General features: G+C 36.2%; 1 protein-coding gene across 4 annotated transcripts in view; it reads left to right on the top strand.

Annotated features, from left to right (window-relative positions):
* LOC146463638 (3',5'-cyclic-AMP phosphodiesterase 4C-like) overlaps window positions 1-13597 on the top strand; it is a 58340-nt gene that overhangs the window by 5485 nt on the left and 39258 nt on the right. For 2 of the 4 annotated variants that reach the window (XM_085084123.1, XM_085084124.1), the window contains exon 2: window positions 3989-4090. The gene's annotated coding sequence lies outside the window, so the exon portion shown is untranslated. Of the gene's footprint in view, window positions 1-3680; window positions 3869-3988; window positions 4091-12092; window positions 12222-13597 lie in introns of those variants that run through there. The other 2 variants (XM_085084122.1, XM_085084125.1) reach the window with 2 other exon arrangements.

Genomic DNA, 13597 nt, shown 5'->3' on the forward strand with positions numbered 1-13597 from the left:
GTGACAGACATCTAACCTCTCCTTACAACATCATAACGTGATCAGACATACAGGTAACGAGAATTAAGAAAATGATCATCAAAGGAAAAAAAGTCGGCATTTAAACAGATTCTTTCAAGTTGTACCAAACGTGGCGAACTTTACTTGTGCCGATCCTAATGCAAATTAGCTTAAACAATGCTTTTGAACCGCGGATCTAAGAAATATATGAAGGACAGAAGGGAGAACACTTATGTTTTCTTGGCGATAGTAACGCAAGCGAATCGCGTTTCCTCGTGCGAGGCAATTTCCGCGCGCGTGTGCACGCGTGGTTCGCTGAAAAAGAACATGCATGTTTATGATACTGGAAATGAAAGACCTAACGAGTTTCTGTTCGAGATGGTGAAAAAACCGAGATGCTGGGAGTCTACTCAAATTGTTTCACGGATAAAACGAATTTGGTCTGTACTGCCACCTATCGCAGACCCAGTTTTGCCATCAAGGTAATGCACCTTGCCGAAATCTTCCGAGAAAAACATTCAGCCATTTCTAAAAAGATGTGCACCTGCCGCACCATATGAAATGCATTGCTAAAAAGGCCTCATGATTTATTACACGGCATTTCTTTTATTTAGACTTGGAAATAAAAGAGTTCGAATTGATTAAATGTTAAAATGACAACTTAAATTGACACGTGCAATAAGACTATTTCCGCTTTTTTACCACTTTGGTTTGTGATTTTATTATTAATATTCTTTTTCAGTGTTTCAAGGTATCTCGAAGAAAAAAGCCCATTAAATGATTCCTACCATGTATGACGACTTTAAAACTGTTATGTTTTGAATAAATTAATTTATTTTAGTTTCTTCACAAGATATAAAAAGTATATCCCGTAAAATTTATTATGAGGAGAAATTCACTCCACAATTTTTGTTACGTTAATGTCACGATTTTAAGGCAGAAAACCTTAACGCAATGTTTATGTAGCTAAGTTGAGCTGTAATGTTTAAATTTTGTCATAAGACATTTGCCGGTACTCGTAAGATACAGTTCCTATCTGTATTCGTTATTCATATTCGAGTAGATGTGTTACAGCTAGCCGCAGAAAAACTGGTCAAACTGCGCAAAATCAACTAAATAACTACTCAAACAATGTCATACGCCTTATTCGAGACGAGAATGGCGCACAAGCGAACAGATTTGATATCTGATCTGTAACGCGAAGTGTCCTCGATACATCAGAAATGCGAGCAACGAGGCCTTAGAAACCGATTTCTCGAACAAGGATGGCAAAAAATTACTGGAAATCGTTACAATCTTTTTATAAAAAGCCGATTTTAACGTGACATTTTGACGTTAAAAGTTGTATCGTGTAACCTTGTGCGCGGACAATTTCAACGGAGCAGTTTGTTGTGGCAAAGCAACATATTGCAACTTTCTTATCTGTCTTCCAAAACTTGCAAAATGCTGCAGTAAAAGTTGTCCGCGCGCTATTGCGGCGCTGACGATTGTCCCCAAAAATTTTTCGTGCAGTATCATCTTAAAGTCGTAGCATTTTCACTGTACATATAACTTTATCGATACTTCGTGCGCAATCTACAAAGTCAGCAAAAACGTTCATCTCATATGGTTCACAATTTTTTTCGGTCGTAAACATAGTCATAGAAAAAATACAGGTGATTCCGTCAATTTGGAATTACAAACTCAGATTTCTGCTTTTATTCTGTGGAGGCGGCATTCTTTAATATTTTTAATTTCTTCCGTTATGTGCCCAGCATGCTGACATCAAGAAACGCGCCACTTTTCAGTCTTTAAATATACAATTTATCACCCGGTTTCGTATCGCTAAAAAAAGACCTCACGGCTCCAAACCCCGTCGTGTTTCCGGATAATGGGGCATTCATTGAAACAAAGCGTATAATTCTGGATTTAAGTAATTGGTAAACTTAAACTCTACCTTGGTAAGATCAGCTCTACTTATTATAATTTGATGCAAGCTTGCAGCTGTGCTTTTAAGGTGGGGGTACACCCGAATTTAGATGGAATTTTCAGAGGTTTAAGGAAGGGATAGAGGAAAGAAAATCATTTTTGGAACACTAACAGACAGTTGATACCCACGCAAGAGCACCCCAGGTTGATAGTGGACTAACTTGGTATCCGTCTATTAATTATTAACTACAAATTCTAATTTTAAAACTTCACTAAATCTTCAATATTTCTTATTTCTCTTAATTTTACTACTCTTTTGAGAAAAACTATCTCCTCCCAAATATACCTAAAAATCACCCAAAAATTTACAAAACACCCCAAAACATTGATTTGTGTAATGAGCATAGGGTTTTTGTATTGCTTGAAACGCGAACGAGATATTTTCGTTGAACCGATTTTAAGCGGCGTGAAAACGGCTTTCATGTAGACCCCCGCCTTAAACTAATGTAATAGAATTCTATTTTCCACTGCAACCGCACTGTAGGTTAGCTGCCAAGTTACATTAGTAGTATCTTTGCCAGCAAATCTTTAGCCGGATTTCTTAAATTAGTAGTTCAAATCAAATAAGCATTTAAGAGAAGGAAACGAGTTGACAGCGGATTTCCAAATAGACACAGGGCTTCATGATATATTCATTAGTCTGTCTCATTTCCAAGATGGCGGATTTAAATAGGTCATGGACGGTAAAATCTGTTTCGTTTCGGAGATTTGCCGGAGCTTTAACCCTTCAAGTTCCAATGTCAATTTACATATATATTCTCCTGAGTGTTCTCCATAAATTTCCTATGGTACTAATAGTAAGAATTTGTTAAAGTATACAAGATATTTTGTCATTGGTGATGATTTGCTTAATTCTCATGACCCGCTGTGTATTTTATCAAGTTGTGATGCTAGAGAGATAAATTAGATGTTCATCCCTGTTGCCTGATTGGATAGGCAACAATTTCATGAGTTCAGTCATCTTATAACGAGTTTCATTTCAAGTTTGAATGTTCTTATTCGATTTTGAAAGTCGAATTAACAATGTGTACGGTTGCAGAGAGCGCGTTAAAATTTGTCGAATTGCAAAAAAAAAAAAAGTGAGCAGTTGATTATATCTTGAATGGAATAACAAAATATAGCTTGATTGTCTTTTCGGCGTCTTTTGAGATATATTCGAGACTTGAATTAACCTCAGTAATATAGGCCGACGTCATAACAGTCAAAATTTAACATTTTAATAAGCCAACATTTTACTCAAAAAGATTCAAAAATGCTACTGATTCGAAACATTCGTTCTTGTTTTATAGCTAATTCTTATTTTCAAGCCGCAATCGGCCAAAATTTAGAAAAAATGTTGAAGAATATGAGTGATAATATAAAGTTTTAACATTATTCAAGCGGCAGTTTTGTCGCTTTTAGCTTAAAATAATAATAAAAACCAATTTGAACTCACATTTGACTTTCGAATTACACCTTTGGTTTTCGGATCCCCGTCGACTGTAGATTTTAAATAAACAAACAGTGGCTACAGAACAGCCTGGCAGCTAGACCATGTCAAACAACGTTTGCTCAAGCGAAAATTGCCAAGGCAGCGTCATTAACCTTTGAGAATTATGCTTACTTCGTAAAAGCTGAAATTTTCCTTATAAATATTAATGAAATCCCGTTATTTTGAAGTAGAAATTTGACAATGCTTCCTGTGAAAGCGTCAGAAGCGTCATCACTGTTTGTTATAGCATATCTTTATGAGTGAACAGTCTATTTGCATCTTCAAATTCTATGTTTGTTGCTGTTTTTGGACTCTAGAACATCGAGCAAGTCTTAAGAGCGAGAGTTTAATTGTTCCGTTCGAGAGAAATTCACTGTATTTCCCAGCCAGAAACTGTAGCGAATTTCTAACGACTTTTTCGCTGTTTTGGTAAGCCCATAAGGACTTCAGCGGGCATTCATTCACCTCAAAATGTCCTTATTTTAATTCGCCATATGACATTTACATGCGAGGTAAAAATGTTTCAATGCTTATGTTTTTTATTTTCAGAAATTTCAAGACCTTCAACTGACGGTCTCTCGACCCCAGACACTCAGTGGAAAGCGACCAGAAATATTCATCATTATATAGTGTGATAAATATTCGTCTGAGGTGAGAAAAATAGTTCTTTCATTCAGCAATCTATTTTTACATTTTGAAATGGGTTATTGCAACGTGCAAAATGAATGAATAAGTAGTTTTCAATGGAAGTACATTTTGTTTCCGTAGAAGATTTTTATGAGCGAAAAAATATTTCGCAAGTAGATTAAAATATGGGGGAATTTGATATTCTAATATGCCTCCGTAAAAAAAATCAACTGAAATACCAGGATGAGGCCGTTTAGCAACGATGTAAATGATTATTATTTGGTAGTCAGGTACAAGCAAATCCCAGTCTTCTTTTGCCTTAACCAAATGTTGTTTAAAACTGGTTGACATCATATTTTTTTTCTGTGAAAATAAATATCACAAAATTGAACATCATACCTGTGGAAAAATATTAATAAAATAACTAAGTATCACAATCATTCGGTGCCTTTCGGTAATAAATTCGTTTAACCTCCAAGTTCGATCTGACCAATTTACTGAAAACGGTAAAATTGAGCGAGAATTTGGCAATCGACTACCGGATCGAATCATTCGCGAAAAAGCCTCGAAGAGATTAACGAAAATAAAGCTTAACCATCGAAAACTTGTTTATCCAAAGCAATAATTAGGTCTGTTTGAATTCAGTGATCATTTGCGCCTTGAACAAACATCAGTTCTACTCTATATTCTGCTTTCCAAATCACCACCGTTACAACTAGCTCAGAGAAACTATTGCCGGGCGCGGTAGTTTGGGTAATTTTTCCTAAAGGTGGAAAAGGAGGAATATATTGCTCCGTCAAGAGAAGTATAAAAAATGTATGAATACAAAATTGCATAGTATTCAAGGTTTCTGAATAATGTTCGACGGTGATTGTGCAGCATTCAAGTCAATTTGTCATTCGCACTTAGCGATATTTTGAAAACCGTTTTCCCGCAACAAATATTTTGGAGTCATTTGGTCATTTGTGGCGAAAGAATCAATTCGTCCTCGGCTGGAGATTTGAGTAGATTTTCTATTCTCCGTTGAACGCGATTAACATTTCTGTAATGAACTGCAGGTGTGCCGTTTATAGTCACGGCATTCAGAAATTTGCACTAAAAATTGAGAGAAAGGGTTTTATTGTTAACGCAAAATTCGAGAAGAAACATTTTACACTACATTTAGCACTCTGTTAGGCACTATAACACTTGCACCAATATGTAACTCAATCGTCTCTACCGGTTTCGATTCAAAATTATCCGCGGTGATATTTAACAATTTTGATGTTTTTTGACAATTTAATGAAAATGCTACTCTTGAAAACGAAAATGTATTTTTCTAGCTTCGCAAGAATGATCTATTTAGCTTTCGAAATTTTTTCCTTCTTGTTCACGTCAAACGCACGCAATAGGTCAAATAGAAATTCTAGGATTTCAAATGGTTTTTTGATTTGCACGTAGTTTTTGTTTACTTTAAGTATACAGTCTAATTATTGCCCAATATGTTTATTCATGTTCCGTCGTGTCGGCTGAAATAACCTGATAGTTTGTCGTGGAGTCTCTCTGTTGTTCAATAGTTGTGACAGGTGTCCGCATGAAAGATAAGTGGGTCGATACCGGTTTGTCAAATCAATCCGATACGAGTACGATTTTTTTTTTTAGCGATATTTGGCATTTCGATCTCGATACCCGATACCGATATTGTGACGTCATCACCCAAGACTTTTCTGTAATGTTATCACCTACACTCTGAAAACACTCTTTATGGTCCATAAACATTAAACAAAAACACACAGCCCTAGCAACAGTGTTTAAACTTTAATTTCGTGATATTTCTTTCAAGCTCAGTGCAACAGCACATACACAAACGGAAAAAAATATTGCTTTTCGGCACTAAAACAGCCTTCAAATATTCAAGTGAGCGGTCACGTGAAAAGTATCGAAAGGAAATCTCCGTATCGATGTTTATCAAGTGTTTGGTATCGGTACCTGCCCACCCTCAATGAAAGGTCAGCGTCTTACTTCCGCGTCAACGGCTTAGAATTTCTTCTTTAATTTGCATCCTGTCCTAACAAATTGTCTGATACACGTATATTGAGCTCAACGTTTACTTTGATTATTGAGAAAAAACGATAAACTTCGAACAAAAATATTCGGACGATTTCTAAGCTCATTTCGGTCGTGTTTTCTCGAAATTTCGGAGATAACAAAACTCAGGAGAAACGATAACTTGTAAATAACGTCAAATTTATCGAAAAGAAATCCGTTAAGACTTGACATACAATTTGCATGCAGCAAACTACTCGACATATTCTAAGCAATAACAGAACAAAACGAAGATAAGAAGCCGCGGATCCAGAGCGGTTTCCACTGTTTTATAATTACAGAAAACGGTCAGAGTTTTAATAATAAATAGATATTTTTAGAATAAAAGAGAATTCCCAAGTTTAAGAATGGAAAATGCATATCACGAACCTCATTAAAATCTCAGGCCTTCGGGGCTCGCTTTAGCGACCTTCAGAATTGACAACGAGTACGAGATTGAGAACGAATACGACTTTTCAAATCTATTGGTTAAGATAACCGCTCGTCACACCAATATTGTTTCTAGGATCTCCTTATCTGCTGGTAAACAGCGGGAAGGAGCGAGAGTTCTGGAGATGTGACTGATTTAAAATTTGAAAGTCGTACTTGTACGCTGATCTGAAGGTCCCTATTATCAGAAAACGGTCACACTTTCTTCCTGGATCAGTTTGCATGAACAGTAGTCATTCAGTTTGAAGAAGACAATAATTAAACGCTTTCGCTAATGGAGCCACAGTGGCGAGCGTTTTTAAAAAGCCTTGCTTGTTGAAAAGTACTTGAAACTGCATTAATTTGCAGATTTACCTGACTTTACATTATGGAAAATTTTTGAACTGTGTGTTTGCTCGGACGGAAAAATCTCGAATACGGTTTTTGCCCGAAAGTTTATTCGTTCGAAAATGTTGGATTCACGTGGAAAAAGAACGGTGTTCCTTGCAAGAAAATACACTGCTTATCTAAAAAGTGCAGAGCATATTTAAAAAGTAACCTCGCGGGGTTTTGATTAAATCTAGCGGTAAAATGAGTTTCGTTGCTTGCAAAGGTAGATGGAAACAGTTTTGTCAAATTCAATTTGAATTGCAATGTAACAGTAACACGAAAATTGATTTATTTAATATTTCCAAATGATATTTTGACTATTTTTTTTCAAAGTTACACAAGAATATAAACAAATAATTTTATTTTAAAATTTTCAGCTGTTTTTTTTAATATTATTTGAAAAGTTACCGAATTTTCGTAGCAGCAGAATAGATATTAGACATTTCAAAAGCACGACACAGCATTTAAGTTTAGAAGATATGTTTCGGATTAGGCTCTTTTCTTTTCTGCGGGGCCCTTATTGATATCAGCATTTTACGCTGAAGAGGTCACCCTGGTTAAATAACATTTATTATTATTATTATCATTATTATTATTATTATTATTGTTATTATTATTATTATTATTATTATTATTATTGTTATTATTATTATTATTATTATTATTATTATTATTATTATTATTATTATTATCATCATTATTATTATTATTATTATTATCGTCATCATCATCATTATTATTAGTAGTAGTAGTAGTAGTAGTAGTAGTAGTAGTAGTAGTAGTAGTAGTAGTAGTAGTAGTAGTAGTAGTAGTAGTAGTAGTAGTAGTAGTAGTAGTAGTAGTAGTAGTAGTAGTAGTAGTAGTAGTAGTACTCTCTGTCTTAGAGGATCAAGGACAGTTAGAAGAGCAATTAGAAGCAATGTTCGAGAAGCGGACTTTGAATTAGATAGATGCCTCGCCAAAATCTTGGTCCTATAATTTTTATACATACTTTCTCTTCCGCCTATACTTTTTAATAAGACTTGTTTTTTCGTCATTAAGGACCATAATTTAACTTCCGAATATATTTTTAGTGATGATAGATCATATGATTTTTTATTACGAGTAAGAATACTATTTTAACTTGATGAGATCTTTTTTTTCCCTTTTTATCATTATTATTATTATTATTATTATTAGTCCTTAATTCAAGGATGTCTACAAATTTTTGACTGTATATAAAGCAAAAGATGTGCTGATTATAAATTGTAGAAATAATAGTGATGCGGATACAAATCTGTGAAAAAAAGTTCCTTGTTTTGCTCTGAATTAGTATCGTGATGTTGTTTTAACTTAATATTATGAAAGGTGTTTGTCATCGTGGTTTAAAATGATAGATGAGTTAGTCGTTTGTCTCACGATTGAGTCACAAAGATGTGGATCGCGACGTTTCGACCACTATACTACTGGTCTTCATCAGGCGATGGTGTCGACTGATTGCGTGACAGTATAAGTAGCACCTTAGTTTGTGTTGATTGGTGCGTTTCGATCCTCTCTTAGGTTGTTGTTGATTGGAGGATTTCGATCCTCGTCGTTCAGACCAGAAATTGTTCCCTCGGCCGTCACGTTAACTTGTTCGTCAGTTGTCGTTGTGATGATGATGATGATGATGATGATGATGATGATGATGATGATGTTTTCAAACTGTTTTTGCTTCCTGATCATATACCAGCATCTCTTGACCACCACAAATTTCCTCTGGCAGGCCAAACGGGTAGTTTCGCAAAAGTATTTTGAAGGAATGGTTGTATATATATATCCCTTTAGCATGTGCTATTTTGTCGAATTAATAGAACCATTATGTCTGATAGTAAATGGCGTGCATTCTGTGGACAAACATATACCAAAGAAAAGATGCCAGCCTTAGTTTGCCAGAGACAACATTGCCATTGAATGATGTGGCTCGTAAAGTCCTTGAAATCTCTCTCCCCAATCTTCCTCTGCTTTTAACATCCAAGATGGCGGCTATAGCGCTCAACCAAAATACTCGCCTGCATTGGAGACTATCTTGCTCGAGAGAAATTGAAGTGAGAGTGCAGCAAAAGTTGCATTAAAAAATAGCACGTCTTAAAAGACCTTTAGATGTAGTTTCACTTCAGAACTCAACTGTTATCACTTTGTAATGTTTGTCTTCGTTATGAAATTTAGAAAAAAAAAATAGTTTTTAGACTTCGGTCCAGCTTTGAAACAATGATTTCATTGTTGCTATCTTCAAAACAGCGAAGCAACACTTTACATGGACATGAAAATTTGCATAACGATGGGAATCGTTCATGTCTAGACGATGACAAAATAAGTAAGCCTAATTTCGCTTTGGAAGATCAGTTGTATAGATTTTAAACTGTTTGATGACGCCAAAGGTCTACCTGAATTAACAGCAAATCAGGTTAGTTCCATTTAACAAAACAGAAACACGATCCATGTTAAATAACGGCTTCTCGTTACTCCGCTATGTTGTTTAGATTTTGAAGAGTTTTTAAAATGGCCTCTGTGGATAAAAATATTTAACACGAGGCAAGTTTTTGAAACAAAATTCCTACTTAAGATTCACGATAAATATTGGCTGTTTTCATACTACAGGACGCATTATCCGTCTGGACGAACTTGGGCAAACATTTATTGTTCGTCTAGCTATGCGTTTCTTGTATAAAGACGGGCACAAGACGAATTATCTGTCTGGACGAACTTTTCCGTTGTGCGTCGTCAAGACTGACAACGGAAGATAGTTCGTCCAGACGGATAATACGTCCTCTAGTTTACTAAAACGGCGATTGCCTCGTCAAAATGCCCGACCTGCAATGAAGACATTTGCCATTGCCTCGTCTGCTACGGCCTTAGGAAATTTAAGGCTGAAACTTGTTTATGAATGAATAGAAATACATTATTTATTCTCCAAGTCCATAAACGTTTTGTCGATTGCCTTTCCGAAAATCCTATAATTCCCTTTTTCGCACCAAAGGGGAAATTTTCATTCTCCGAGGTTACATTTTACAGAAGAAACTGCCGAGTTTTGCTCATCACAGTTAAATATGAACAATTTTTTTTCACAACACCTTTATCAGTGGTCTCCTTGGTTGTCTTGGTCCACAGTTATCGAATGAAAATGGACGTCAAATTAATCTTCCAAAATGCCCTGGGGTTGCTTTTTGGTAGATAAATAGCTTTATTTTGTCGCAGACGTGGACATTGTTTAGCGGTAATTATTCAAATATTTAACTTTAAATAAATTAAAAATAAAAACATCATGTAAAACAAAAACGAAACCAGCTTTGGAAGCGGAAATGGTCTTTGTGGTTTTTAGATGCCAATTAGGTCGAATTTCACCCGAGCCTGGGAGCTGATAATGAATAAGCATACGGAAATATACACGCCGTGAATCTGAAACAAAAAATGTTTTGTCTGAAAAGTTAATTGCTTACAGAAAACTTTACACCCCTTTCAGTGGTTATAAAGCAATATTGTTTCAGTCCAGGTGGCTTAAAGGAAGCAAGAATCATTCAGATCGTCAAATTTCCAAGGGAAACTATCGTCTGGAAGACTGGGGGGGTTACTTTCTAAACAAACTGTGGTGCTGCATCGGTGAGGAGTAGAAATAAACGTTTGGTTTATCAACAGAGTTGACTAAAGGTAAATTGGCCACAGTAAAGAGATTCGAGTGCTGACGTTTTGAGCGTTAGGCCTTTTTAAGAGCGGGTCTTATTCGCTCTGACAAAGGTTTAACGCTCTCTTTGGCCAATTTACCTTTAGTTATCAACTCCGTTGTTAAACCAAACATTCGTTTCATCTGATCTGAAGATCCTGGCTAGACAGAAGCACTCTATTGTCATAAACTGTAGTTGTTCTTCGCTTGTTGTTTCAGCTGCCGCCTCAGAACAGTTAAAAGTCAAAATTCCTTTATTAATATTCATTGTAATCCCTGAATGTAGTTATTGAACAAACGAGGCTTCAGGAACACTAGTCTACTGCGTCGACACGCAGAGCACTATTTCTCATTAGCGTTGCGTTAGTCTGGCGGAACAACTGAATTCTAAGGAGACTATTGAAACACCTTACAAGGAAATTTAGAAGGTGGTTGACAAGGACATTTTTTAGGTGATTTAACTAGCGATTTTTTTCAGACAACTTAAGTGAGATTGAAATTCGTGTCTGGGAAAGATTGAGAGATTGGTGATTTTTGCTGCGATTAAATGTAAAAGGTATTTATCGGCGATTTAATTGCGATTAGAGATTACTTGTGTTGTGATCGAAAAGACTCCTTTGGTGATCGCGAGGCACGACACCCCCCCCCCCCCACGACACCCCCCCCCCCCCCCGCAAAACCTCACGTCAGAAAGAGTCGCAAACGTTTTCCGACAGCTCGATCGCAAACACTCAAGCCCCTCAAGGTTTCTGTTTGTGATCCTGTTTTACGCATGCGTGATTCTTCGCAACCTGATTCGAACCGTCGTGAAAAGGGCGCGAAAATGAAAGATCTACTAGCTCCTGATTCGTCAGAACCTGCCGCGTCCTCAAAAATCGTCGCTAATTGAGCGCAAACTGAAAGCATTTCCATACCGCTGTTTCTTCGTATTTGCGTTCCAAATCGTCGCCGACAAGACGTAAAGACAGAGAATTTTCTATCTATTGCGTTTTGTTTGCGGTCATAGGCGACTCGTGGGAAATCACGTAAAAGATATTTCCACTTACGAAAACTGTTTGCGACCATTTTTGTTGTTACGCATATATAGAAACTAGATCCTTTGGCATAATTCTAGCTATTCTTATTCCGGTTCAAGAAAAACACAGTCAACTCTCGCTTTGCGGACTCCCCCATAATGCGGACAGCAGCTAAATCCCCAGCAAAAATAAATTACAGACGTTTGACTGAAATAAATTCCCGCTATTACGGACTCTCGCTATTAAGGATACTAACTCGTGGTCCCGAGGGTATCCGCAATAAAGGGAGTTGACTGTACACAAAATATCACTTCCCAAAAGAACGCAATTCGTCTCTCTTCCTTCCTCGAGGAATCCTAGGAACGAGGTTGCACGGGACCGAGGTTAATCTTTCCCGCCATTCCAGTAGTGACGTAATTTAGTGGCATTGAGCGTTTGCCGCTGTTCAAATTATTCATTCAACCATTCACGACATTTTTAGTTTTTAATGCTAAAAATATTGGCGGAGTTTAAGCCTAATTTTCTCATGGATCGTGACGTATTGAACCATAAGATTCATTTCGTGGATTGAGAAAAGGTAAGGTGGCCTCTTTTTCAATAGTCGTCAACTTGATTTTTTTTTTGTTTTTTTTCATAAGATTTTTTAAGCCTAAAGTTCAATGATCTTATAGCTTCCATGTCGAAAACAAAGTGAAAGTTTGCACTCGTTTAAACGAGAAATCCCTTTGCTATTTAGACACTAATAGAGTCTTATGTGTATGTGTATTGATGAGAAATTTATTGGCATCGATCGACGTTTAAGCCTAATTAGAAAGGCCGAGGCGATGAAATTAAATTGTATTTTTCATAATTCCTTTTATTTTTAATGTTGAGCTTTCGAGAATGTCGAAAGCTATTCGATTTGAAAGCTTTATACGTCAAGGAAGCTTTCGCGGTTTATCATTAATTCCCACAATGTCACATTTTTACAGTCCGTTTTTTCTAAATATCTACTTTACGATCTTTGATTTTCTTTTATACAGGTGATGAGAAATTATCCTTTCCCCTACATAAATGATGGCAACTAGGTAATTCACGGATTACATGCATTTAAAGCTTGTTTTGATTAAAACGCTGGTCCTTCATTTTACAGTCTATAGTGATTCCCAATCTAGCTGTTATAAAATTCGGTCAATCAGATTTTTTCAGCAGAACGCTTTCGATTCCTAAAACCTAGTTCAAATTTATATTACGCTGCGAAGATTGTTATTAAAGTTAGTTTACATTCCGACCACCACACACTATGGCTCTTCCTTCATCATTTTGAATAACAAAAGCACTATTCCATCTTTTATCATCTGTCGACTTTCATTTGTGGTCAATTTGTAATAAGATTAAAAAACACCCCACGTGTTTGCAGGCGAATTTTCATCACAAGTAATCGCATTATTTAAAAAGGTGCACCACAATACACATCAGTATTTTTGTTATTAAAGTCTAGACGGGAATTTTTATGTGATTTCGCACTAGAAAAGCGGTTGCGGCATTGCACTTTTTTCTCTTTTTGTCTTAAGAATGTTTGAGACGATCTCAAAAACGAGCTATGAAAACAAACGTAAATTTTTAATAACTGTTGTTGAAAACGGGTATTTGACATTCTCCCACTCATGCCATGAAGATAGATTGAAGCAAGGCGCCATTTCTGTCATATTTCACATGAAACATATCAGTTTTAAAGCTTAAGTTGAAAAGCACGGGGATGGATAAATTCGCTGTAGTGAAATTAAGCAATCTTATAATAACATGATAAGGTGCTTTATTACATGGCCATAAATTGCATCTTTTGCAAAAACAAACGTTACTCAAAACAATGACCCGCTTTTACCGATATTTGTTTTGTTGCACAAAAGAAATTCGGCTATACGTATTAAGTAGATTGTTTCGTACTATTTTCTTCTCGTTTTTATTCTCAAT

Source organism: Pavona decussata, unplaced genomic scaffold, assembly GCF_977016875.1.
Source record: "Pavona decussata unplaced genomic scaffold, jaPavDecu1.1 SCAFFOLD_175, whole genome shotgun sequence".
NCBI lineage: Eukaryota > Metazoa > Cnidaria > Anthozoa > Scleractinia > Agariciidae > Pavona > Pavona decussata.